General features: G+C 47.7%; 1 long non-coding RNA gene across 1 annotated transcript; it reads left to right on the top strand.

The window, feature by feature from the left end:
• The first annotated feature begins 168 nt into the window (after positions 1-168).
• LOC112447123 (uncharacterized) lies at positions 169-18,873 on the top strand. Its single transcript, XR_009494948.1, has 2 exons — positions 169-1,298; positions 18,345-18,873. It is a non-coding gene; the product is annotated as an uncharacterized lncRNA (long non-coding RNA).
• Positions 18,874-27,803: the final 8,930 nt, after the last annotated feature.

Raw genomic sequence — 27,803 nt, 5'->3', positions numbered from 1 at the left:
CCGACTGAACTATGAGGGGAGCCGTGTTGCTTGGTCCAACTGAAATAGAGGGGCAGAGATGGAATAGCCCCAGAGTGATTGTGCCCCTCAATCCTAAAAACATTTAGTATTGTCTGGAGACATTTTTTTTTTTTTGGTTGTCATAATGAGGTAAGAGTTAAGGAGCTGGAGAAGAGGGTGCAAGCTTGCTGTTGGCATTAAGTGGTCAGAGAGACCAGGGACACTGCTAAACATCCTCCAAGGCACAGAAGTAAGCAGCCAAAAATGCAAGAGCACCGAAGTTGAGAAACCCTGGGTTAGGATGGTGAAACACTTAGTCATTAAGGAAATTAACTTTTCACCTCTTGGAAGGAGGAGGATTATACTCAAGTCAGGAAGGAAGCCTAACAAGACAACGGGAATCTGATTGACAGACTGGAAAAACAGGTTGGGGGAGATATTACTGAAAAGCCTACTGTTGCGGTCCTTTAACGGACCAGAACCTGGTGGTCTGGAGTCGACAATAAGAAACTGAAAGAAAGAAAGAAGCTAATATTCCCTGGTTTATGCCTAGAACCAATAAAACCCTAAAACAGGGCTTGCACCCCTCACGAAGGCAGAGGGCGCCCTCTTGAGGAGGTCTTGAAAGCCCGGGCAGGAGAGTGAGTTCGGCTGGTTTCCAACTCCAGAGAATGAGCTGGAGGAAGGGAGAGAGAGAGAGGGAGAGGGGAAGAGAGAGAAAGAAAGATACGGGGACTCAAGCCTCTGGTGGAGCAAGGCTGCTTTAATGGTCTTTCTGTGAGTGTATATAGGCTGTTATACAAGGAATTTCTTTCGACAACGATAAAGATCAGAAACCCAAAACGTACAGCAGTCGTTATCAAGGGAACAAGGGATTAACAGTGGTCATAAGGTCAGGAGACAATCCGTATCTCAATAAAGAAGATTGAGACTAAGCAGTTTTGTTGTAAGGAGAATGTTTACTGCAGGAGATTCATGCCTGTGTTTCATCCTATGATCTCAGTCCTGGGACTGGCGTGCCATTCCACTCGTTCCTGTTGCCAGGAAGTGATAAGGAACAGAGGATTTATGAGGAACACCACGCAGGAGTCCTCCTGGTAAACGTTTCCTGACAGCCTACAGCACATCAATCGGGTAAATTCTGAAAAGGCCGGCTCTACCTGGAGGTAGGAAGGGCCAACCAGTAGGAACTTCCTGGAAACGATGGGTGGCTTGAGTTATGTTCCTAAGTGGCCATGAGCTCAGAAGGTCTCACTCGGGGCACTCTGGAATCAGGACTGAGTGCGAGACCAGAGCAGGTGAGTAGCCGTCTTGTGCTTTGGGACTGTTGCTGTTGTTGCTGTTCTAAGCATCAGATGCAATTTGATGAACTTTCCGGGGGGCTCAGTGGAGAGAATTAGCATGCCAGACTTCTGGCTTTCTCTCTCCCAAGAATGATCTTTTGTACTGACTAAGACGTGCGTGACCTTGTAGTTTAACTTCTCAGAACTCGGGATACATCCGAGCCATGGCGGTCATATGTAATGTTCTGGACACAATGCCACATGCAGAAAGCCCTCATTAAGAGCTCAGTGAAGAGGTCGGGAATAAGTGGGAAAAGCAAATGACATAGTAAACAAATTTTTCAGTTCCCTCATCTGTAAAAAGGAGGATACTAAAATATTGATGGTGCGTGTGTGAATCCAGTGGGGTGACATAGTAACATCATTGAAAGGCAGTGTATGCTCAATCCCTTTAGTCATATCCAACTCTTCATGACCCCATGGATTATAGTCCACCAGGCTCCTCTGTCCATGGAATTTCTCCAGGCAAGAATACTGGAGTGGGTTGCCATGCCCTCCTCCAAGGGATCTTCCTGACCCAGGGATCAAACCTGTGTCTCCTGTATTGCAGGTGGATTCTTTACCACTGAGCCACTGGGGAAGCCCTGAAAAAGTTTAAGTATCCTTTAAAAACTCCAGATGTTCTACTCTCTCGCATGTCTTACATCCCAGAGGATGTTTCCAGGGTGATGTTAAAAAAGAAAATGAAAAGAAAAATGGAAAGACAGGGCTGTGTTGAGATGAACGCATATTAACCTCAGAGAAAAAGACACGCTCATGACTAAAGGCGTAAGACCAGGTCGAATGACACATGGTTGGGGTCAGGTGAATATCCAGTTCAGCGTCTTAATTTATGGCCAGCTCTACATGAAGTGGAGGAGGAAATGGCTACCCACTCCAGTGTTCTTGCCTGGAGAATCCCATGGACAGAGGAGCCTGGTGGGCTATAGTCCATGGGGTTGCAGGGAGTCAGACATGACTTAGGGACTAAAGAGTAAGTACATCAGGCAAGGACCAAGCAGCTACCTTTAATCAGACACACGAGAGCCCTGAGTGTATGAACAGAGGGGGACACGGAAGAGAGAGGGAGAGTTCCTCTGCTCTCAGCACCCAGTGCTGGTGGAGTTGGGTCAATCCTGGGCACCCAGTCCTAAAACAGACCCAGAGAAATGACAGGGACCACTCAGTAGAGGGACTTCAGATCCTGTTTGATCATTCATTTCTTCATTAGCTCATCCAGCAAGTAGCTATGAGTTCCATGTTTCCTGTGGCTGCTGTCACAAATTACCGTGAACTCAGTGTGGTAGTGAAAGTGTTAGTTGCTCAGTCGTGTCCCACTCTTCAGAATCCCATGGACTGTAGCCCACCAGGCTCCTCTGTTCATGGGATTTTTCCAGATAAGAATACTGGAGTGGGTTGCCATTCCTTTCTCCAAGGGATCTTCCCAATCCAGGAATCAAACCCAGGTCTCCTGCATTGCAGGCAGATTTTTCTACTAAGGTTCTTTTCTAAGGCAGATTTTGTCTAAGCAAACAGGGAAGCACCCATTTATTATCTTACAGTTCTGGAGGTCAGAAGTCTGACACCAGTGTCTTGGGGCTAAAATCTGGGTGTCAGAAGGGCTGAATTCCTTCCTGGAGGCTCTAGAGGAAAATTCTTTCCTTGCCTCTTGCAGCTTCTTGAGGCCACCTGCACTCCTTGGCTCATGGCCCCTTCCACATCTTCAGAGCCAGCAATGGTGGATCAAGTCCATCTTAGGTCTCTCTGAATCCTTCTTTTATGGTCCCTTTTCCACTTTTAAGGAACTTTGTGCTTACATTGAGACCACCCAGACAATTCAAGATCTTTTTTTTTAAGATAATTTAAAAATAATTTTCTTTATTTAGTTTTGACTGAACTGGGTCTTCTGTGCACTCAGGCTTTTCTCTAGTTGGCAGTGAGCGGGGACTTGTGTGTAGTTGCGGAGCATGGTCTCATTGTGATAGCTTCTTCTATTGCAGAGCACAGGCTCTGGGGTGAATGGGCCTCAGTAGCTGAAACACATGGGCTCAGTAGTTGCTCCTGTCCAGCTCTAGAGCCCAGCTCGATAGTTGTGGCATGCAGATTTAGTTGCTCTGTGGCATGTGGGATCTTCCTGGATCAGGGTTCAAACTCGTGTCTCTTGCATTGGCAGGCAGATTCCTTACCACTGAGCCACCAGGGAAGCCTAACGATAATCTTATTTTAAGGTCAGTTTATTAGCCACCTTAATTTCATGTGCAACCTTACCCCCTTGTGCCATGTAACCTAACATTGTCACAGATTCCGGGGATTCACAAGTGAATGTCACTGGTGGGCAAAGAATCATGGTGCCTCTCACCAGCTCCTAGGCTGTGCTTAGTACTCTGCTTAGTACACCTGGGATAGATCAGAGATATTCTCTTCTTTCAAAGGTAGTGTACTTCCTACAGTGGAAGTAAGACATAAAAAAGTAGTAATACATATAAGGAGCAACAAGTGATAAAGAAGACATAATGAGCCAGGGATAACTCATAATGAGTTATGAGCATAGATTTCAAGGGCATCGTCACAGAATGAGCTCTGTAAAGCCACCATTTGAAGACCTGAGTGTTGAGAAGGAAGCTCCAATCTGAGGTCAAGTTCTGGGCAGAGAGAAACCCAAGTGCAAAGTCTCTGAAATACCTTCAGGGAATTGGGAGAAGTCAGTCATGTTGCTGGGCTTCCCGGGTGGTGCTAATGGTAAAGAACCTGCCTGACAAGGCAAGTTAGACAAAAGAGACGCCGGTTCGATCCCTGGGTTGGTAAGATCCCCTGGAGGAGAACATGGCAACCCACTCCAGTATTCCTGCTTGGAGAATTCCATGGACAGAGGACCCTGGTGGGCTATGGCCCATAGGGTAGCAAAGAGTCAGACATGACTGAAGAGACTTAACACAGCACAGGTAATGCTGCTTTAACACTAACAATCACAGCAAACGCACCAACTTTCACCATGGGAGGTGCTATTCTAACAGCTTTGTATTAACTCATTTGCTCCTCACAGCAGCCTGACGCCTGAGGTGCTGCTATACTTGTCACACTAGGGAGGAGCCTGCAGAGGCTAGATTACTAGCTCAAGGTCACCCAGCAGGGAAGGAATATGTCATCATACACTGAATGATCTCTACAGGATACAGAATGGAATGTGCCTGTCCTGACTGATGCCATGGGGTAGGGACCACCAGGCTCCTCTGTCCATGGAATTCTCCAGGTAAGGATACTGGAGTTGCCATTTCCTTCTCCAGGGGATCTTCCTGATCCAGGGATCGAACCCAGGTCTCCTGCATTGCAGGCATATTCTTTACCCTGTCTGAGCCCCTAGGGGAGCCCGTTGTCCTTAACTCGATCTATCAAAGATGCTCACCAAAGACACAACATGTGTGATTTCTAATGGTCTGGGAGTAGCAAAATGCTGTGCAGTTTTAGGATCCAAATTCAATACAATTCCAACAATCTGAAACTGTGGATGGACACTAATGAGTTAGTGTTTAACAAGGATCAAAGGCAAGGCGGTTCCGCATTTAGATTTCAGAATCTGTCCACAGACCCGCACTACCTTGCCCAGACCACATGTGGAATGTTTTGTACTGTTCCCAGGGCTTCTCTGATGAAAGGCGTCCTGATAAGCTGAAACTCGCTCAGAGGAGCTGAAATCCATTCAATTTGATCACGTCAAAACAGAGGGTGTCTGTTGAATAAAATGACACGCAGGGCAAATTCATGGCTGACAGATCAGAAGAAAGTATTTGAAACTGACATAGAATTAGATCTAGGCTGCAAAGGGACTTCTGAAAATCACCAAGAAGGCAGAAATGGCTATGGAGCAAAGGCAAAGGATATTAACAGGCAAATTATAGATGTAGAAACATGAAGCCCGGGCAAGTGTTTGGAGAGAATCCACTGACATTGATTCTCAGAGGCTCACAGATGAAACCAGCGTGTCTACTAGATGGGTCATGCCCAGAGAGCTAGTGATTCACTCGCCAAGTGAAGACTTGCATGCATTAAGTGTGGCTTGGGATGTTTGGGTATTGTCATCCCAGCTCTCATGGCAAGAGACATTCAGCTGGTGATGGTTCATGTTGGTGGAGATGCAGGACTGGGGACCAACTCACTGGAGGTGGAGATGTGGCTGGGAGAACCTTCTGGAGCAAACTTTCTTAAGCACATTCATTATCTAGAGCAAACTCGTGCAGGCCCATGAAGGGACATGGGTAAGAATGCTGGCTGCTCTGCTGGCAGACCTAAAGGCCACCTGACTCTTCAGCCCTTGGATAAAGCTTCATACATATCATTAGAGCTAATTTCCCATCAGTCCAGTGAAGCTGGTACTATTTCCCCATTTTGTAGATGAAAAGACTGAGGGCTGTGAAGTTCAATAACTTGGTCAAGGTCATTCTGAGCTTTAAATTCCAATCCTGCCAGATCTCTAAGTCAGTATATTTGTTCACTAGACCACTCCCTTCCTAACGAGAAATAAGAGGTGAAACTGGAGACAATCTTTATTTCCCATCACTCCTGTTCTTCCTTCCATCTTGTATTCCTTGCTTCATCCTTTTTAGATAAAAGCAAGAGAAAAGACAGACATTGCAGAAAGAGGGTCTGGTGGGAATTGGGGTGAAGGAGCACTTTGACCTCCTAGAATTCTGACTTCAGTAAAGCTTCTTACCCAATCTCCTAGGATGCTTTGAGTAAAAAAAAAAATCTTAAAAGAAAAATAAAGACTAACATATATCAAGACCACTTTCCAGGCTCTGTTCTAAGGACCTTACGTGTCTGTGTCTTCTATGGCCTCGGCCTATGGGATGGCAGTGGGGCATGATGATGATTTAGGTCCTTGCATATCAGCAACAACTCTGAACCTATAGCCATCAGCCCTTGAAATGTCTATTGTTATTTTCCCCTCTCTAGTTTATGGTTACTTGACTAAATGACCACAAAATCTTTGGGGGGTTAATTGAGGGAATCATTGCTGTGTTTCCACCTGCTGTTCTACCTTAAGGCAAGGGGTCCTGCTGTCGCTACCCCTGTGTCATACAGTCATTGGCAGGTCTAGGGGTTGGTGGCCTGCCAGGCAGGGTGCTCCTATTGGCTGAGGACAGGTCTCTGGAGAAGAGAGCAGTGTGGGATTTTAGCAGCAACACTGACAGCAGTTTGAGGATGGGCGCTTGGGCTAATTACAAGGATACAGGTGGACTATCAAGGCGATTAGCACAGCATCTCCTGAGACTGAGGGGGAGATGGTGAGGTCAGAGAACTCAGGAAAATAAAGGATGCGTGAAAAACAGCTTGTGGTGTCTGAGATGCTGGCAACATGGCCCCCATTTGCATGTGACGCCATGTGTCGGTGGAGGCCGCTGAGCACGCTGGCCCCAAACTGTGCAGAAGGAAGGAAGAGTTTAGGAGGTCATTATGCTAGTAAGTTAAAATCTGGAATCTGACTTAGATGAGGAGATGATGAAGAAGAGGAGGGCCGGTGGACTGGAGAAAAGATGGAGCGAAGAGTGGACCATAGTAGTCATAAATGGAACAAACTGAAAGGGGATTGGATGGTGTCCCAGAGCTGCTGCAACAAAGCGCCACAAACAACAGATATTTATTGTGTTACAGGTCTGGAGGCTAGAGTCTGAGATCAAGGTGTAGGCAGGGATACGCTCCCTGTGGATAGAGACTCTGGGTAGAATCCTTCCTTGTCTCTTCAGCTTCTGGTTGTGCCTATAAATCCTTGGCACTCATTGGCTTGCAGCTGCATCAGTTACAGCATCAATTACTCCGTCTCTCTTGCCACATGCCTTCTCCCTGTGTGTCTCTCTCCTCTTCTTATAAGGACACCTGTCATCTTGGATTAAGGCCACTTAATGGCCTTGTCTTAACTTTATCACATCTACAAAGAAAGACCTTTATTTTCAATTAAGTCCACATCCATGGGTACAAGGGCTTAGGGCTCAGCATATCTTTCTATGGTGTGCTGTGCTTAGTCTCTCAGTCGTGGTCCAACTTTTTGCAACACCATGCACTGTAGTCTGCCACGCTCCTCTGTCCAGGGATTCTCCAGGTAAGAATACTGGAATGGGTTGCCATTTTCTCCTCCAGGGGGTCTTCCCAAGCCAGGGATTGAATCCAGGTCTCCCACATTGCAGGTGCATTTTTACCAGCTGAGCTACCAGGGAAACCCATATCTTTCTGCTGCTGCTGCTGCTAAGTCACTTCAGTCACGTTCGACTCTGTGTGACCCCATAGACAGCAGCCCACCAGGTTCCCCCGTCCCTGGGATTCTCCAGGCAAGAACACTGGAGTGGGTTGCCATTTCCTTTTCCAATGCATGAAAGAGAAAAGTGAAAGTGAAGTCACTCAGTCGTGTCTGACTCTTTGCCACCCCATGGACTGCAGGCTACCAGGCTCCTCTATCCATGGGATTTTCCAGGCAAGAGTACTGGAGTAGGGTGCCATTGCCTTCTCCATATCTTTCTGAGGGGGACACAATTCATCTGATAAAAGCAAAAATCCTAAACTTTATAGCTCAATGGCACCCCACTCCAGTACTCTTGCCTGGAAAATCCCATGGATGGAGGAGCCTGGTAGGCTCCAGTCCATGGGGTCACTAAGAGTCGGGCACGACTGAGCGACTTCACTTTCACTTTTCACTTTCATGCATTGGAGAAGGAAAGGGCATCCCACTCCAGTATTCTTGCCTGGAGAATCCCAGGGACAGAGGAGCCTAGTGGGCTGCCGTCTGTGGGGTCGCACAGAGTCGGACACGACTGAAGCGACTTAGCAGCAGCAGCAGCGTGTTGCTCTGAAAATTAAACAATAGGATGCAATGAAAAGACATGGTTAAAAAAAAAAAAAAAAAAAAAAAACCTCTGACGTTACTGCTCACTCCCCTGGATGGGTTACTGGCTTCTGTTGGGCTTCCAGGATAGCTCAGTTGGTAAAGAATCCACCTGCAATGCAGGAGACCCTGGTTCAATTCCGAGGTCGGGAAGATCCCCCGGAGAAGGGAAAGGCTACCCATTCCAGTTTTCTTGCCTGGAGAATTCCTTGGGCTGTATAGTCCATGGGGTCACAAAGAGTCAGACATGACTGAATAACTTTCACTTATCACTTTCATGAGGCAAATTCAGGGTGGAATCACTTTGAACTGGAAGATTCTGATGTATCAGTGTTTTCTATTTCAAATAGGTCAAAAGCAAGTGATGTGGAAGCCACAGCCAAGCTCAAGTCTTCTGAGCCATAAATCAAATACCCACGTGGGAGCAGTGACACGGGATGTGTCAATAGTTATCGAAATGTGAAAGCACGTCACAGCACTGACACCGAGTTTTCTTCATTCACACCTCCCCACCTCTCCACCTCCCCCTCCCCACCAGGGCTTTCTGATCCTCCTGCCCAAAGGCTGAGCTGGAGTTTGCTTTTTAGCTCATGGTCTTATGAAAGGGCTTCCCTGGTGGCTCAGTGGTAAATAATCTGCCTGCAATGCAGGGGATGCTGAAGATGCAAGTTCAACCCCTGGGTTGGGAAGATCCCCCAGACGGGGAAATGGCAACCCGCTCCTGTATTCTTGCCTGGAGAATCCCACGGACAGAGGAGCCTGGCGGGCTACTGTCCATGGATTCACAAAAAAGGCAGACATGACTGAGTGGCTGAACAACAACTAATCTTATAAAAAGGTATATCTATTTTTAAAATAGGTTGACTTGATTATTTAGTATGGAAATGTATTCAAAGTATTTAATTAAATCAAAGTATTTCAAATTACATATTAGCAGAGTGTATCTGAACACATGTCATCAAATGAGACTACCTGCATGGTTTCCAAAGGATTGTCTGCAAAATGTACAGGCTGCTTGGAATGGCATTAAGAGGTAATTCAAAAGCTAAAAATTATTGTAAGCACTTATTTTAAAATAAAGTTTAATTTTCACTTTAACATATTTTCTGGTTAGAAAATTGAAAAAAAAAAAGTAGAAAAGGTGGAGGAAACAAAACTAACACATTCTTGGAAATTACTATGAATATTTTCTTGTATTTTCTTCCTGACTTTTTAAGAGATTGTTTACAATCATTGTTTATTCATCAAGCACCTTGGCTGAACCCACTGAGTAAAATGGATTTACTGTTACAAACCCCAGCATCTATCCATCACAGTCACTTCCCTGTGGATATTTGTGAAGGGAGGACTCTATTCTAGGCATAAAAGAAAATGGCCTGTCGCTAATGATTTTTATTCGAATTCTTCAGACAAATGAAAATTCTATGGTCCTTTCCCATCAGCCCACATCAGCTGGGTCTTATTGCATTTCTTTCTCCTTTTTGGCTTGCTTGGGAGCCAAGCAAAAAGAAAGCCTGTATTTGGAACAATCATGAGTCTGATTATCAATTCTAATAAAAAGCTCTAGCAGGCATTTCTCCAAATATTGGGGCTGGAAGGACTGGGTTTGTTGATATTTGTCTTGGTGTAAGAAAGCTAGCAACCAATAGTCCTGGTGAGAAGTGGAGGATATGAAAGGCTGACACCCCCACCCCCAAAGGAAGAGATCAGTATCATCAGTGATTCTTCAATTCTGCAGCATACAAAGGGTCTGTCTCAAAACCCTGGGTCCATGATGACATGAAGTTAGGAGGCTGGAGACTGGCGGTGGGGGAGCCAGGCTGATGTCAGGTGGGACAGGATGAAGGTCTCGCTCAGGATAATGGCAGCGGGGATGCAGGGAACCGAGGTAGAGACATTCTCTGAGACGCGGTCACGTGGATGTGGGGTTCCTGGAGGAGGAGGATGACAGGTTAGCTAGCTCTTATCCGCTGGGGCAGCAGAGTGTTTGACGGTATTATTCCCGGAGACAGACGCAGAGGAGGAGAAAGTGTCTTTGCACACCTCCCAGCTCCCCCTGTCCTGTGCCCTCTGCTGCTCACCACCAATGGACAGTCACCCATTCATTGACTCATCTGTCCACCTGCCTCCCATCCTCCCCCAAAGCTCTCATTAAACGTGGGTAAGCGTGCTCTGGGAGTGGCACTTACATTGTCTGGGGGAGGTTCTTGTAAATCGCTCCTGCTGAGAATATTCCAGGTAGTTTCTGCACTAAGTATTAAGTCTGAGATTTCATGAGTCCACATGAACAACCCAGAACAGGGACAGCAAATATGACCCATGGGCTGACTCCGGCCCACTGCCTATGTTTGTCAATAAAGTTTTACTGGAACATAGTCATGATCATCTGTGTACGGAATGTCTCAGGCTGCTCTCACGCTCCAATGGCAGAGTTGAGCAGTAGTAACAGACGGCATGGCTAACAAAGCTGAAACCCATCGGGCCCTCCGGAGAAAACATTTGTCTGCCCTTCACTAGTGCGTTCTCTCCTCCCTCTGGTGCTGTGAACAAGTGTGCAATAGTGATTCTAAAAGGGGCGCTTCTCCAGTGGGAGGCAACATGGGTAAGCCTATGACTGCTTCATGTTGAGATTTGGTAGAAACCAATGCAATACTGTAAAGCAATTCTCTTCAACTAAAAATAAATAAATAAAGCACTTTGTGGCATGTAAATCATATGGTAAGAAAGCTGTGGGGTCTTTTTTTAAAGAAAAAAGGGCCAAATAATATGGAACTTGAGAATTAAGCATTGAATGAATGTATGAATGACTTAAAAGAGGCAGTGTCCCTAAACTAGAGAAGGCCATGACATAGGAGCACAAAGAACTGAGAGTCAAGAGGCTCAGATTGTTCCTTTAATAAGTCAGAGGGGACAGTGATGGGTCACGCAGTCTTGCATAAACCCTCAAGAGTATAAATTTGTAAAAACTTTCTGGAATCCAAAACACTGATGTGCATCAAGAGACCTAAAAATGCACATCGCATTCTATTCTCAGGCACTGCATCTTGACATGGTAATCCCATTTCTTGAAATCTATTTCAAGGAATGAATCCAATGTTGGAGGAACTATTTGCCCACACATGTCTATTCCACAGCTGTTCCCAAGATTGAAAAAAGGAAATCAACCTACATGACCAGCTGGTTAAAGAACATATGGGCGCCGAAAAGACTAGTACCATACAGCCATTACAATGATGTTAACGATGGTGGGAATATTCTGGAACGTAAACTGGAAAAGAAGCAGGATGACAAAGTGGGAGTATGGAAACTACCATATGGAATTACAGGCACAAGACGGTGACCTTGCTTATGGATTCCTCTTTACTCTGTGTCAACACTGGGAGGAGACATTTTCACATGTGATCTCTTTTAATCTTGACACAAAGCTTGCGAGTTAATCACTTTTCCGTTTCACAGAGGAAGAAATGAAGACTGGAAGGAAACTTCTACAAGGTCATGAAATTGGCAAGAGGTCGAACTCAAACTTTGCTAACTCTCATCCCTGTGCTTATAGCTGTTATGTTAGGCATATTTTTTTTCTCTGCTACAAAAAGTGTGAAAATGGAAAGGTTTGGATTAACTGTAGCAACAGCTGCCAGTGATCAATAAAGTCGTCCCAGGAGACTGTCCAAAGCAGTCACAGAGGGAGCCTTCTCGAGGATCCAGGAAGCCCTCCCAGCCTGGGAGGTGGGAAGGGTTCCTCTTGTTGTGCTGATTTCACAGATGCAGACCCTGAAGAATCTGGAAGGAACAACCAAGGCTCAGGGCCAAGCAGCCAGGACTGAAGGGAGGGTACTGGGACACCTGCAAGCTGACCCAAGGAGAACTCCTGACAGCTCACGTTCCCCAGGAGGGTGGGAGCTTGCTGGCGCTGAGAGTAAGCCAAGGGTCAAGGGCCAAGGGTACCCTGGTGAGCCAGGCTGCACTGGGGGAGCCGGGCAGCACGCATGAGAAGGAGGACTTAGGTTGGCCTGGTGCTGAGTCACTGGAGCAAGCTGGTACACAGGGCGGAGGGCAAAGACCAGGGATGCCAATGGTGGCGCAGCAGAAAAAGTCCAGCTGAGGATGCCCTTCTGCGTGTCATTTCTCAGAGGAGCCAGGCCTTACACCTCACAAATCTGCACGGCAGCAGTGTTCTTCAGGGAGTGGACCCAGATCATAAAAATACAAATGATAAAAAGTGAGGAGGCCAAGGTGATAAAAGCAGGCAAAAGCACCCATGCTGCACCGGGATACAGGAATTCAAGGATGGATTGGTGGGCTCTAGCACTGAAATTGATGGTGGATTCCGTCCAAATCCAAGTGATCCCGAGGCCCTTTGGGTCAAAGGTCAGCAGCAACACTTTCCTACGTGTCCTGACACCGAGCCCAGGTACGAGGAGCACCACTCACCTGAGAGCCAGTGGTCTCCAACGCACCTCAGGAGCGAGTGTGGCAGAGTAAGCTAGCTCAGGTGCGCTCTGCCTCTTTCTTGCTGTGTGACCCTGGGTTAGCAGCCTCCCCTCTCTGAGCCTCGATTTCCCCACCTGCTACTGAGCACTTCCAGCAGCAGATGCTATCATAAGTACCCCAGACGTATTGGCTCCTCACAACGCTCCGAGGAGGTTGGCCTCCATGGTCTTCACCCCTGTTTATGGATCAGGAGACAGAAGCCCCATGAGGAGAAGGGCCTTGTCTGGTGTCACAGGAAGTGGGCAGAGGAGGTGGGATTTCAGAGCCGGGCCCAGGCCATGGGCTTGCAACAGTGAAGCCACATAAAGCGCCAGGTGACTGGCTTTGGCCACGGTCTCCCTGCCACCAGCAAAGGCAAACGCCAGGCAGTTTCTCTGGGTCTGAGCTGCACTCAGAAGACACTGCCCTTCCAGGGGTGTGAGATGTTTCAGCTGACAAGAAAGAACTGAGCCAGCTCCTCCTATGTGTATTTCACTTAAAGGTGTTCATGAATTAGATGGCTTCAACTTGAAAAAAAAAATTATGTATTTCAATGGACTCCTTACTGTCACTATCTCATCTGAGTCCATGATTCTCCCAGATCGTCATCCTCCTCCTTCTGTTTGGGCCCCGTGGGGAGAAGGTGGGAGACTCTGTGAGTTGAGGAGAAAGCTGTGCGGTGCCTGTTGGGACTAGAGAAGGGGTGGGGTAGATGTGGAGGGAGGGAGGGGGCCTACAGGGAAAGAATCATAGAAGACAGCAAGGGCCCCAGGGACGGAGTAGGGGAGAAGCGTGGTAAGGGGGGACCCCTGAGAAGGATGGGAAGACCTGCAGGGAAGCAGGGCTTGGGGTGATGGGAGCCCTTGGGTTTAAGAACAGGAGGTCCCTGTGGTTTTTCAAGGGAATCACTTGGATGGGCCTCATCCCGGATCTCAGGCAATAACACCAGAATGTCAGGACCACAAGGGCATGAACCAGGTGGCTTGTCCACCTCTGTGTCCCTGGGACCAGTCCAGGTTGGTCAGGCACACTGTAGGTGTCAGTATTGATGACTGATTGAGTGGACGAGCGTAGGAGAGAGAGGCCTTGACGATGAAAGCGGAGAACAGTCCAACAAGGTAGACTCAGCCCCGCAGAGATGGAGAAAGGATTTGACCATCTAGAGACTTCTCTACAGACTTTTTTTTTCTCCATAGGAGGAATTTATTGTGTGTTTTTTTTTTTTTTTAACTTTTTATTTTGTATTGGGAAAAGTTGGCTTAAAACTCAACATTCAGAAAATTAAGATCATGGCATCTGGTCCCATTACTTCATGGCAAATAGATGGGGAAACAGTGGAAATGGTGGCTGACTTTGGGGGGGCTCCAAAATCACTGCAGATGGTGACCGCAGCCATGAAATTAAAAGACGCTTGCTCCTTGGAAGGAAAGTTATGACTAACCTAGACAGCATATTAAAAAGCAGAGACATTACTTTGCCAACAAAGCTCCATCTAGTCAAAGCTGTGGTTTTTCCAGTAGTCATGTATGGGTGTGAGAGTTGGATTATAAAGAAAGCTGAGTGCCGAAGAATTGATGCTTTTGAACTGTGGTGTTGGATAAGACTCTTGAGTTGAGAGTCCCTTGGTCTACAAGGAGATCCAACCAGTCCATTCTAAAGGAAATCAGTCCTGGGTGTTCATTGGAAGGACTGATGCTGAATCTGAAGCTCCAATACTTTGGCCACCTGATGTGAAGAGCTGATTCATTTGAAAAGACCCTGATGCTGGGAAAGATTGAAGGCGAGAGGAGAAGGGGACAACAGAGGATGAGATGGTTGGATGGCATCACCAACTCAATGGACATGAGTTCGAGTAGGCTCTGGGAGTTGATGATGGACAGGGAAGCCTGGAGTGCTGCAGTCCATGGGGTCGCAAAGAGTCGGACACATCTGAGCAGTTGAACGGAACTAAACTTACACAATGAAGCGTTTAACTTGCTTATCCCATCTGTTGCAAGACAGCATCTTAGTTCTTTCCAGTAATATCTTTCAACATAACAGACTCAAATCAGTTGCTATAAGTTGCCATAAGCCACAAAGAGCAGAAATATGATCTTCGTGGAGCACAGGACAGAGGAAGTTGATATTGGGAGGCTGTTTGGTACTGGAAGAGGATGGAGAGAGAAATATGTGCTTTCAGGATGGAGAGAGGGGCAGAAGTTTATCAAGTCTCGGGGCCTGATTCAAAGTATTTTCTTTCACTGTAGCCCTCAACCTGCAAAGAGGGGTTCCCATTACTTTTCTTGAAGTGGAAATCATGCCTCAGCCTGGTTATTCAACTTGCCCAAGGTCACACAGCTAGTCAGCAGGATGGGAACTGCTCAGTGTGTTTCTGAAGCCAAAACCCCGCCAATGCCCACGGTGATGCATTGTCTACTCTTGAGGCTTCCTGGAGAGCTCGAGGGAGGGTTACTGTCACCTGTCCAGCTCAGTCTGAGGGCAGGACAGACTCAACAGTGACAGCGACTAAGCTAGGTCTCCTGTTCCCATGTCCCGGGCTGCGTGTGCAGATCTCAGCACAGGTGGTCTCCTGGGTCCCTGAAACCCCATCACAAGCAGTCCCTGGCTCCCAGCCTCCCCTTGGCCCCAGCCTCCATCACCTCCCTCTTGTATGGACCAAACGGGTCTTGCCGCCTCCACTTGTCCTCATCCTCCAATCTTCACTCAGTGCTAAGCGCCCAGCTCCACGAAGCTGCCCCAGAGGCCTTTGTCAAGAGCCTTTTTCACCATTCCCCTCAACCCCCCACCCAAATTTAGAACCCTTCAATACTTTTTTTTTTACTTTTTATTTTACACTGGAATATTGACAATGTTGTGTTCATTTAAGGTGTATACAGCCAAGTGATTCAATTACTCGTATACGCGTATCTATTGTTTTTCAAATTCTCTTTCTGTTTAGGCTGTTACATAATATTGAGCAGAGCTCTCTGTGCTGTACAGAAGGTCCTTGTGGGTCATCTATTTTATCTATAGCAGTGTGTACATGTCCATCCCAAACTCCCTAACTATCCCTTCTTCCCTTCTATCCCTTGGTAATGAGTTCACTCTCTAAGTTTGTGAGTTTGCTTCTGTAGAATACAGAACAATACTTCGTTCTCATATACAACCCTGCCTTCCTAAGCTTGTCTAGAAGCCAGGCCTTACTCCAGCCACACTGGTCTCCTCCCACACAAGCTCCCCCCGAGCCCCAGCCCTCCCCATCCCTACTCCTTTCACCTGGCCCCACATGCCAACCCCTTCCCCGCCCCTGCCCCCCGCAAAACGTGCACACATGTGGAGTTAAGTCTCACTCTTCGTTTAGGTCAGAATCTCCTGATACTCTCTCTGCTGCTATTTTACACCACTCTCTAGAGTTTTCCATGATTGTATTTAAATATCTGTTCAAGGGCACAGCTGTTTTCCTGTCTGATTCATCACTGCGAAGGGCCCGAAGGACAGGGACTTTCTCTGCTTTACTCAGCTCTGGATCCATGATGCCTAGAACCAGGTGGTCCATGTAGGCAATAGATCTGATGCAACTGTATGCAACTGATCTGCTAGGATTTTAGAATCAAAAGCATCCACTGTTGTCTTTCAGTTCAGTTCAGTTCAGTCACTCAGTCGTGTCAGACTCTTTGAGGCCCCATGGACCGCAGCATGCCAGGCTTCCCTGTCCATCACCAACTCCTGGAACCTGCTCAAATTCATGTCCGTCGCGTCGGTGATGCCATTCAACCATCTCATCCTCTGTCATCCCCTTCTTTTTCTGCATTCAATCTTTCCCAGCATCAGGGTCTTTTCCACTGAGTCAATTCTTCGCATCAGTTGGCCAAAGGGAAAAAAAAATTGGAAACCCCCTTCCAGACTCCTACTGTGCCCATCAAGACAGGGTTTTCGTGCTCCCTTGAAGAGTCAGCCTGTAAACACAGCTGCCTCTGGCTGCCTGGGAAAGGCTGCCTCACTCACTTTGATGAACACATGATGCATCCATCTCGTTGCTCTTGAGCTGGTCAGGGAATTCAAAGCTAATTAGATGGGATCAGTAAACAAGGCAGCCAGTTTTCAAACTGAGCACAGCTTTCCTGTAATTAAGCCTTGCTGGGAAGTAAACGTCACAGGCCAGCCTGTGAGCCACACATAAGAGGGAATCATGACAAATCTGATCATTCTAATGCTAATTAGAGCTTGGCTGCTCTGATAGTAGTGAAACTTTATTCCTTTTCGCTAATCTTAGAAAAAACCAGAGGAAGTTAATCACGGGGTGAGCATGGTAAAGCCAGACTGTCTGTATGTTTCTGATTGAATGCTTCTGATTCCGAAATCCTAGAGCACAGCACACATCTGAACACACTTGGTCCCCAAGGTAGGTCCTTGGGAAAGCCCTCATCTTAGTCTGTGTTCCAAACCAGTACACATATTGAGACCCTTCACCCTTCAAGCCCACCCCGATGGAAGGCAGGACTATTACGGAATCTCAACTCATACTGCTCGCCTCATGACAGGTCAATTGTCAAAAGAAGAGTTGTTAAGGCAAGGACAGAGAAGGCAATGGCACCCCACTCCAGTACTCTTGCTTGGAAAATCCCATGGATGGAGGAGCCTGTTAGGCTGCATTTTCAGTTTTCCCTTTCATGCACTGGAGAAGGAAATGGCAGCCCACTCCAGTGTTCTTGCCTGGAGAATCCCAGGGACGGGGGAGCCTGGTGGGCTGCCGTCTATAGGGTCGCACAGAGTCGGACACAACTGAAGTGACTTAGCATAGCATAGCATAAGGCAAGGAATAACGACCATATTTGGAAAGTCCGCTGAGAAGATGTGGGCTTGTGCCCCCAAAGAACTATCTTGCCTGAATTAGAACTCAGGTTCCTTTTGTACTAAAAGGGGAGGGAGTCAAGTCAAACACTTCCCGGTCTCCATCAGCCTCCTGAGGGATGTGTTCATTTCTTCTTCCCTGCAGTTATTCTAGAGACGCTCCAGGTAGTGCCGTGGGAAAGAAGCCACCTGCCAGTGCAGGAGTGTGGGTTCGATCCCTGGGTCAGGAAGATCCTCTGGAGGAGGAAATGGCCACCAGCTCCAGTATTCTTGCCTGGAAACTTCCATGGACAGAGGACCCTGGTGGGCTACAGTCTATGGGGTCAAAAAAAGTCTGACTTGACTGAGCGACTGAGCAGAGCAGAGCAGCAGTTATTCACCAGGTAGCCCTGGGCAGGATGTTTCCTGTGAGCTGAACAAAGGTATTTTAGCTTAATGCTCATCACCTGAGAGGCAGGGTTCCCAGAGATGGGCCATTATGTATAACTTGAACTTATAGGCAATATTAGCGAGTAATATAGAATACAAAATGTTCTTCCCTATTACAGGATCTCTCACGTCTCTGACCCTGACATGGCAGAAAAAGGCATGATGGTTAGCATTGGGTGGCTGGAGTTGAATTCTCGGCAAGTGAGTTCCTAATTCTAGACGAGTTGGCATTCAGCAGCCTCTAAGCCTCAGTTTCTAAATCTCTAAAATAGACACAATAATGACCTCTGCAGCAGGTTGGGAAGGGCCTTCATTGTTCATCCAGGGTTTCTCAAAGCACAGACCCCAGGATGCTTTTTGGTTAAGTGTGGATGAGCATGGTCTTATGTGAGCATTAATGCATATGTTTCAATGTCTAATAGATTCTAGTAGAAAGCTGAGCGCCGAAGAATTGATGCTTTTGGACTGTGGTGTTGGAGAAGACTCTTGAAAGTCCCTTGGACTGCAAGGAGATCTAACCAGTCCATCCTAAAGGAAATCAATCCTGAATATTCATTGGAAGAACTGATATTTGAAGCTGAAACTCTAACACTTTGGCCACTTGATGCGAAGAGCTGACTCATTTGAAAAGACCCTGGTGCTGGGAAAGATTGAAGACAGGAGGAGAAGGGGACAACAGAGGATGAAATGGCTGGATGGCATCACCAACTCAATGGACATGAGTTTGAGTAAACTCCAGAAGTTGGTGATGGACAGGGAGGCCTGGTGCGCTGCAGTGCATGGGGTCACAAAGAACTGGACACAGCTGAGTGACTGAACTGAACTGAGATTCCACACATATACTTAAGGCTGTGGTCTTTAACCCTGGCCACAAAGACAAGGCCAGCTGAGGATGGAGACAGACTCGGGTTGTTCAGCTATAAGCCAAAGATGCCGAGGGATACCAGCAGGTAAGGAAAGGCACGGGGCGCGTGCTCCCCGAGATCCTTCCCCACAGCCCTGCCCTTCCTCCACTTTGGCTTCAGATTTCCAGCCAGTAGAAGTAGAGAAGGACACAAGCCTGTGGCTTTAAGCTGCCCAGTTGGCAGTGCTTTGTCATGCAGACTTAGGAAATGAATACAGACTGGGAGGGCTTTGGCTGTTCCTCCTCAGGCATGTTTCTGGACCCCAGGCTTCCTGTCTGCAAAAAGAGGGAAGGTGTTGGATCAGCGTTTGCCAATTTTGCTGATAATCAGAGTTACCTGAGGCACATTCAGTGCGAGTTTATGATACCTTCCCTCCAGATTTTCAGAATCAGTGAGTCTGGCCGGGGGGTCCAAAAATCTGTTTTTAAGAAACTCTCCAGGTGGTGGCAGTGACCTGCGTCTTGCTGTCACTGTCCTCTCTGGTGTTCTAGGTTTCTTCAGGGTCAAGCTTTGCCCTTGACCCCACACACTCTCTGCAAGCCTGCCCTGAATGGTGCTTGTTGGCGTCTGTGCCCACACACCCAGACTGCAGACCAAGGAGGGCAGATACCCTTCTGTGTCTCTGAATGTTGCCTGGAGATGGCCCACGCTTAGAATTCCGGCATCGAACACAGAGATAAATCGTCTTTACATACAAATGTTCTGTTGCAGGAAATGTGACCAAGGCCCTGGCAGAGTCTCACCTGTGCCTCCCTTCCTCCAGGCTGGCCAAGCCCCACTCCAGTCTAACCTCCATGCTCTTCTGAAGGAATCATGAGGCAGACAAGAAAGTGGAAGTGTTAGTCACTCAGTCGAGTCTGACTCTCTGCGAACCCACTCACTGTAGCCCTCCAGGATCCTCTGTCCTTTGGAATTCTCCAGGCAAGAATACTGGAATGGGTTTCCATTTCCTTTTCCGGGATATCTTCCCAACCCAGGGATCGAACTCCAGGTCTTCTGCATTGCAGGTAGATTCTTTACCACTGAGCCACCAGGGAAGCCCTAGAGGCAGACATAATTCTTTTTTTTAAAAAAAACTTTCGATTTTGTATTGGGGTCTAGCCGATTGACAATGTTGCAATAGTTTCAGGCCATACAAGGCAGACACCATTCTAAGTCACTTGGTCCTGTGAAGTGGGTTCTCTGACTCTTGCCTTTTACAGATAGGGAAGAAACAGACTCATAGAGGTTAAGTGACAGTTCCAGTGTTAAGGTCACAGAGCCAGTGGAGGAGCTGGGGTTTGAACCTGGCTGGTGGTCTAGTATCAGCATCTTCATATCTCTGTCACTCACCATCACATCACTCAAAGCAAATCCCTTGCCAAGAGGATCCAGTCCAAGCGGCTGGGCTCATCCCTTCTTCCTGTCCCAGTGACCCCTCTGGCAAGATCTCCCATCACCCTCCCCTCCCCCTTACTCTACACTCCAGCGGCTACTTACCCTTTAGCCCTTCTCCCTTGGCTGGCCTTCTGCTGGAAATCTTTTCTTCACACCCAGAGAACTTTCCCTCTGGGCTTTCCCATTTGTGTCTTTGGTGACTGTAACACACAGCCCAGTTTTCCACGTGGCTCAACCTCCTCCTTCCTTCAAGTCTTTGCTCAAATGTCACCTTTGCAGTGATGCCTTCCAGAACAATCTTTTAAAGCTTTGCTATCTCCTCATCCCCACCTAGACAGTATATTAAAAAGCAGAGACATCACTTCACTGATGAGTGTCCGTATAGTCAAAGCTATGGTTTTTTTCAGTAGTCATGTACAGATGTGAGGGTTGGATCATGAAGAAGGCTGAGCACCAAAGAATTGATGTTTTCGAACTATCGTGCTGGAGAAGACTCTTGAGAGTCCCTTGGACAACAAGGATATCAAGCCAGTCAATCCTAAAAGGTATCAACCCTTCATATTCATTGGAAGGACTGACGCCGAAGCATATTATGGTTCCATGAAACTTGACTCATCGGCTTAGCTCATTTTTTCTTTCAAGGAAACAGAATGCTTTGCTCCATCTGTTTATCTATTCATTCTGAGTAGCATATTGGTTTTCTTCCATTCATTCTTCTGCTAATTAATTCATTAGCTGGTTCATTAATGAAGAATGTTTACTGAGGACCCACTATGTTCTGGGCACTGTCCTAGGTGCTGGACACAGCAGCGAACGTGAGGGGTTGGTAGGGCTAGGGTTTCAGGAGGAAACAGAATCCACCCCAGATGGTGAGGGGAGAACTTAGACAGGCATAGACAGGGGGAAACGAACGGACAAGGGATGGCCAGTGGGGCGCCCTTACCCCTAGAACTGAGGGAAGGGGAGGAGCAGCCTTGGCAGGAGATGCCTGGGCAGCTGTAGTTGGGAGGATGTTCCCAGAGCCACTGAATTAGTGCAGGGAGGTAGCAGGGAAGGTCCACATCACTTTCTTGTCCTGCTCGTCATTTCCTACTGGGCTGGCAACCAGTAGCAAGAAAGCAGGCTAGCCCGCCTGGGCAGAAGCAGGGCAGAGAAAGCGGTGGGCCGGACCTGGGGAGGCAAGGACCAGCACAAAGACCAAATCCCAGCTCTCTGGACTACAGATTCCAGCTGGAGGAAACAAGTCAACAAATAGGTAACTATTCCCCAGCTGGGAATAGGTACTGTTCCGAAAGTAAAAGGGTGGGCTGGGTGGAAATCAAGGAGTAGATTAATCATGACCGTTGCATTTACTATCGGGAGGTCACAGGTCCTCTCCAATGGCTCCTATTTGAGTGGAGACAGGGCTTCCCACGTGGCTCAGTGGTAAAAGAATCCAATGCAGGAGCCTCAAGAGATGTGGGTTTGATCCTGGGTTGAGACGATCCCCTGGAGTAGGAAATGGCAACCCCTTCCAGTATTCTTGGCCTGGAAAATTCCATGGACAGAAGAGCTTGGCAGGCTATAGTCTATGGGGTTGCAGAGTCAGACATCACTGATCGTGCATACACACACTCTCTTTTACACTCAGAGAGACATTAGCCCTTTGGGGTATCTAAGGAAGGGCGTTCCAGGCAGAGGAACAGCAGGTACCAGAGGTGCTAAAAGAAGTGTGCACGAGACTTGCTTGGGGACACCATGGGATCCAGTTGGCCAGAGTGGAAGGGAAGGGGAAAGAGAGGGTGGGGACGGAGTCAGATATGAGTCAGTGAGGGTCAGAGCTGGTGGACCTTGCTAAGCACTGAGGACGTAACCCTGAGAAGGTCAGGAGATCATGGAGAGAAGTGGTTGGAGGCTGGGTCGATGCCAGGGGCAAGATGGGGCACGGATCACTGGAAGAACAGTGATACCATTTACCTGAAAGGGAAGCCTGTAGGGGAACAGGCTCAAACACAGTGAGTTTGACACGTGACTTATTCATCCAAGTGGAGTGAGTAACTGAGTGCAGCCTGGGGGCACTGCCCTGGCCTCACTCTGCCAGGAACTCACCCAGCCTCTTGACAGCTTCATTTGGTCTCCTTAAGGCTGAGGTTTGCTTGGTATTCAAGTGACGATGTCATGTGGTCTGGTCCGGAACGTGGGACACAGCTGTGGGCTAGTGATGTAACACGTGGGATTCGCCAGGGTAGAGATGGGATCAGAGCCACCAACGGGTCAAGTGCAGAGCGAAGGGGGTGAGAGGGAGGGGGAGGCCCCAGAAGAACAAACAGGGCAGACAGTGAGGTGGGAAGAGCCCCGGGAGCTCAGGGAAGAGGCTCAGGTGAGCCTCTCCGGGTCTCGGCGGGATCCGAACTGACAGTGTCTGGTCCACAGACCTCCCTTTGATGTAATCCAGACCCTCTGAATTTTATGAATGATTGACATACAGATGTTAGAAATAGGGGCAATTTATTAGTCTCTGCTGTGTGTTGAGTATTGCATTCACACATGGCTGTTGATCCCCACACACACTGTTATGGGACATGCTGTTTACGATAAGGCAGCTGAGCTCAGAGAGCTTAACTGAGTTGCTTAACGACACACAGAGTGAGGGTCTGAAGCTTGGTCACTGGGTGGATGCAAAAGCCTTGATTTCCCAGCTTAAACCAAACTGATGAATAGGGAGGAGGGTCTGATTTTAGAACATTCCACTCCACCTTAAAAAAAATGGTTGAAATTTTTTATGTATTTCAAAATCGTAACTAAACTGAGGCTTGTTGGCTGCCGCATAGGGTGGCCAAAAACTTGATAGAGTAATTCAGTGGCATATGAATGCACAAATACATTCATAATTGTGCAACCACCACGTCTGTCTAGATCCAAAACATTTTCATCACCCAAACCAAGCTGCCCTCCAACCCTTTAAAAGTTGCTTCCAAGTCACCTCCTCCCGCTAGCCCCAGGCCACTACTGATCTGCCTTCAACCTTCATACATTTGTCCCTTCTGGGCATTTCATTGAAATGGAATCATACAACACGTGACCCTCCAAATGTAGCTTTTCTTCATCTGGCTGAGAATGTCAAGGTTCTTCTACATTGCAACATGTATCGGAACTTCATTTCTTTCTTTGGCTGAACAACATTCCATTGTATGGAGAGACCACAATTGCTGATCTTCTCAGTGGCTGATGGGCATTTGGACTGTTTCCACCTTTCAGCTACTGTGAATAGCACTGCTGTGAGTGCTCACATACAAGTTTTTGTTTGACCACCTGCTTTCAGCTCTCTTGCATGCAGACCACGGGCGTGGAATGGCTGGGTCATATGGTGATTCTATATTTATTTTTTGAAAACCCATCAAACTGTTCTCCAGTTTGTTTTCCAGTCTCACTGGGCTACACATCCCCAGTGGCAATGTATAAGGGCTCCAATTTCTCCACATCCTTGCCAACAGTTAGCTTTGATTTTGTTTTTAAATTGGCGATATTAAGACATGTCGGGCTTCCGAGCTGGCTCAGACGGTAAAGAATCAGCCTGCGATGCAGGAGACACAGGTTTGATCCTTGGGTCGGGAAGATCCCCTGGAGGAAGGCACAGTGACCCACTCCAGTATTCTTGTCTGGAGAATTCCGGGGACAGAAGGGCTACAGTGGGCTACAGTCTATAGGGTCGCAAAGAGTCAGACCCGACTGAGTGACTAACGCTTTCACTTTCCCAAGTGAAAATTCTGTCTGGATGCTGGGCTGCTAAAAAGAACCTGAGAAGTATGTCTAACATCAAGGTCTCACTCGGATAGACTTGTCCTTTCAGCGAGGTCTTTGCCCACAGAGCTGAAGTGAACAGGAATCAGGACAAACAGAACAGGTGGTCTTGCTCTAAAAGGGTCAGTTCTTATCCACAAGCTGTGATGCTTTGGGCAAGTAGGGTGACCTCTGGTCTCCGACCTCCCCAGCGTGCTTGGCCATAGAATGAAGATAAGAAGAGCTCAGTAGCTGCTCTTAGGGTTAGATGAGGCTAGGTCTAACCAGTGCTCGCCACATAGTAGGTGTTTCCTAAAAGCAGGTCCCTTCCAGGGGCTCCTCCTTCTGATTAAACTATGAATTTCCCAACAGATTTCCCCTTCTTTGCAGCCTTCTCAGCATCTAGCATCGTGTTGGCCCTACGTAGGTATTCCAAAAACATCTGTAAGAGAACACAGGAATGAGAATGAAAATAATGAGCAATAAAGAGATTTCTCAAAAATAGCTGCAATAGCGAATATATACCCTGTGCTTGCTACATGGCAAAACCAATTCAAACGTATACACCAGGGAGTGACCAGTGGGAACGTACGCTGGTTTACCACTGTGGAAAATAGTCTGGCATTTCTCAAAAAAGAAACGTAGACTTAACCATTTGACGCAGCAATTCCATTCCTAGGTATATTCCCAGACGTCTCATTAGATCTGCACATGACCTTGAGATGAGTATTCCCCGATGCCCACTTTGCAGAAAGCTGACTTATCCCAGGAGACAGGCTGGGGAATGAGTGGTAGCTGGGGTCTGAGATCTGACATCAAATCCAGGCTCTTTCACTGTACTATGCTGTTTATCTAGATGCTGCTGAATCATCCTGGCACCTAAGAATGATTTATGACAGCAGAAAAGGCAACAAGGGAGAGTTTGAGTGACTACTTGGGGCAAGGAGGAGTGGGCGCCAGCTGGGTAATCGTGGAAGGTTTGAAAACCCTGGGAAAGCCATCCCCTCCCTCCAAGATAGCCTCAGTCTTGGTGTCTGCGTGTCCTAAAGCATAGCTGAAGCCCAGAAATGTCATTTTTCTAGCATGCGGATTGTGCACGCATCTGAGGTTGGTTGATAAAGATGCCTCGGATAGAGGTCTTTAGGGGTCAGGGATCAACCTGATCAGTGATCAGGTGATTTCCTCCTGCTCTCCAGTCCTGCTTGGTATAACTAGGCACTGGGGAAACGGGATTAGCCATGAAAAGTTTGCCTGGTTGCTTTCAATCGATGCCAAGGGAATTGGGTGGGCTTTTCCAGGCTCCCAAGACATCACTGTCTCCCAGGGTTCACGCCTGAGCCAGGCACAGGGCCTTCCCCAAGATGGGTAGGACTCCCGGGCGCCCATCTCTCTGTGCTTCACCCCAGAACCATGGGTCACTTCCCGAACCCTCCCCTCTCTGTGTGAGCCGCTCAGAAGGAGGCTCCTGGTCCCCTGGGCTGAGCTTGGATCTTGTCCCAGCTGCCCAGTGATGCTCTCTGCCCCTCACCTCTCTCTGCCTCTCTCCATCTATCTACCAGTCCTGAAAAAGAGTAGGATAAGTACACATGCCTCGTTTTTGATCCAGAATGGGGTCATGAGGACAGCGTGGCATTCATGAAATAACTGCAATGGTGATGACCATGCAAGCAGCATTTCCCAATGGACGACTCTTGTGTATTTCACCATGGGCCGATTTTACTCCTCCATTGGCAAAGCAGCAAGAGTCAGCCCCCTCATCCTGCTCATCTGGACTACAGACTTGATCAACCTGCATGCGTTTGTGTCTGCCCCACAACTCCTGCGTGTCATTTTACTGACCTTTATCACATGCCCCGGGGCATGTTGGTCCTATGCTGTTATCCAGAAGGGATCTGACACCCAGGGCAGACGGTCAGCAGTGACATCGCCTGGGCACATCTGCCTTGGACTCCCAGGCCAGAACTTGTTGACCCACAGCTGGACACATTTTTCATAAGCTGAGCAAGCCATCAATAGCTTGTTGATCATTTGTTGCTTGTCAAGACTGGCATCAAGGAATGTTTATGATAGCAGCAGGATGCCACTTAATCATTCTTGCTGCTTTCTTTCACAGCTTCCCAGGCTGTTCTGTTTATGAAGCATTTTTTTCTTTGGTCTTTAATCAGGAACGGGCTGGGGAAGCTCAAGGAAACAGGGAAGTCAGGCTCGTAGATTTCGATCAACCTTAGACACCATTTCAGGAATTACCCGGGTTTACAGAGCAGCTGGAGCAAGAGAGTTAAAAATTGAGAGATATGAAAATCAATTTGGTGACAATTAAATGAGAAAAGGCACTTGGAGTGCTTAGCGTGGTGTCTGACAAATGTTTACATAAAAAAGAAATTGATTATCCTGTGGTTATTATTCCTATAGCTGCTAACATGCCCCCTCCTCCCTTCCCTTTCTTCCCCCCACTGCCTCTCTTCCTAACTGCCCTGTTTTCCACATTCCTTTACTGGGTCTTCCTTTTTAGGTTAGCTGCCTTGTGCTATGCTGTGCTAAGTCACTTCAGTTGTGTCCAAATCTTTGTGACCCACCATGGACTAGGCTGCCAGGCTCCTCTGTCCATGGGATTCTCCAGGCAAGAATACTAGAGTGGGTTGCCATGCCCTCCTCCAGGGGATCTTCCCAACTCAGGGATTGAATCCACGTCTCTTACGTCTCCTGGATTGGCAGGCAGGTTCTTTACCATTAGCGTCACCTGGAAAGCCCTAGGGTTAGCTTGAGCACCATGCCAAAGTCAGCAGAGAATTAACCCTGAAAATTAAGCAGTCACCATGGAGTGTTGGTCAGAGAACTGAGGCCAGGACAGGTGTGGCGTTTTCTGCTCAAAGCTGTCAGCTAGTGACTTGCTGGACCCACAGGGCTTAGTCAGCAGGGCCCCATCCTATGGACAGGACACAAGGCCCAGAATACTCCATTTAGGGAGGTGACCTCTGCCTGCAGGAGCCGGCCTGGGAAAGACATCCCCCTTCACTGCACTGTCTGTCCATCTTTTGTGCTGCATTCATGTGTGTGGTGCCTTCTCTTTGCCTTTGTCCTTCTACTAAGTGCGGGCTCACAAGCGAGGGGCTGACTTCAGGCAGTCTGGGTGCAGGTCCACCTCCGTGACAGGCTAGGTGGGCAAAGATTCTCCTCCCAGCCTCACTTGCTTTACTTCTCCCATGGCCCGTTAAAGCCTCCAACTCATGGTGCCCTGAAGGTTTTATTATAAGGAGCAGCAGCACCAGTACAGTGGAGGTGATTATCTAAACAGTAGGTGGGGCCAATCAAATTGCTGCGAGCAGAGTTCTGCTGTCTGCAGCTGCTGGACTGCGGCAAGTGAACCCTTGGGACCTCAGAACGTGGCTATTCAGAAATGGAAACAGGAATCTGACATTTTGGGCCACAATGATGGGCACTGGCCGAGTGTTAGACTTGAGTAGCAGCAATATTAGTATTGTTATCACGGACTGTAAGAACAAAAGTTAACATTTTTGAAACCCCATGCACTAGGCTTTATATATATATATATATATATATATATTATGTTATGTTATGTTATTATTCTATTTAAGCTGAGAGAATTATTCTGAGGTAGTTTAAGATCCTCTGTTGTTGTTTATTCATTAAGTCATGTCTGACTCTTTTGTGACCCTATGGACTGTAGCCCACCAGGCTCCTCTGTCCATGGAATTTCCCAGGCAAGAATACTGGAGTGGGTTGCCAATTCCTCTCCAAGGGATCTTCCCAACTCAGAGATCAAACCCTCATCTCCTGCACTGGTGGATTATTTACCAACTGAGCCACCAGAGAAGCCGT

This window comes from Bos taurus, chromosome 6, assembly GCF_002263795.3.
Source record: "Bos taurus isolate L1 Dominette 01449 registration number 42190680 breed Hereford chromosome 6, ARS-UCD2.0, whole genome shotgun sequence".
Taxonomy (NCBI): Eukaryota; Metazoa; Chordata; class Mammalia; order Artiodactyla; family Bovidae; genus Bos; species Bos taurus.
Note: the sequence above shows the minus strand (reverse complement) of the source record. Positions and strands in the feature narration are given on the sequence as shown.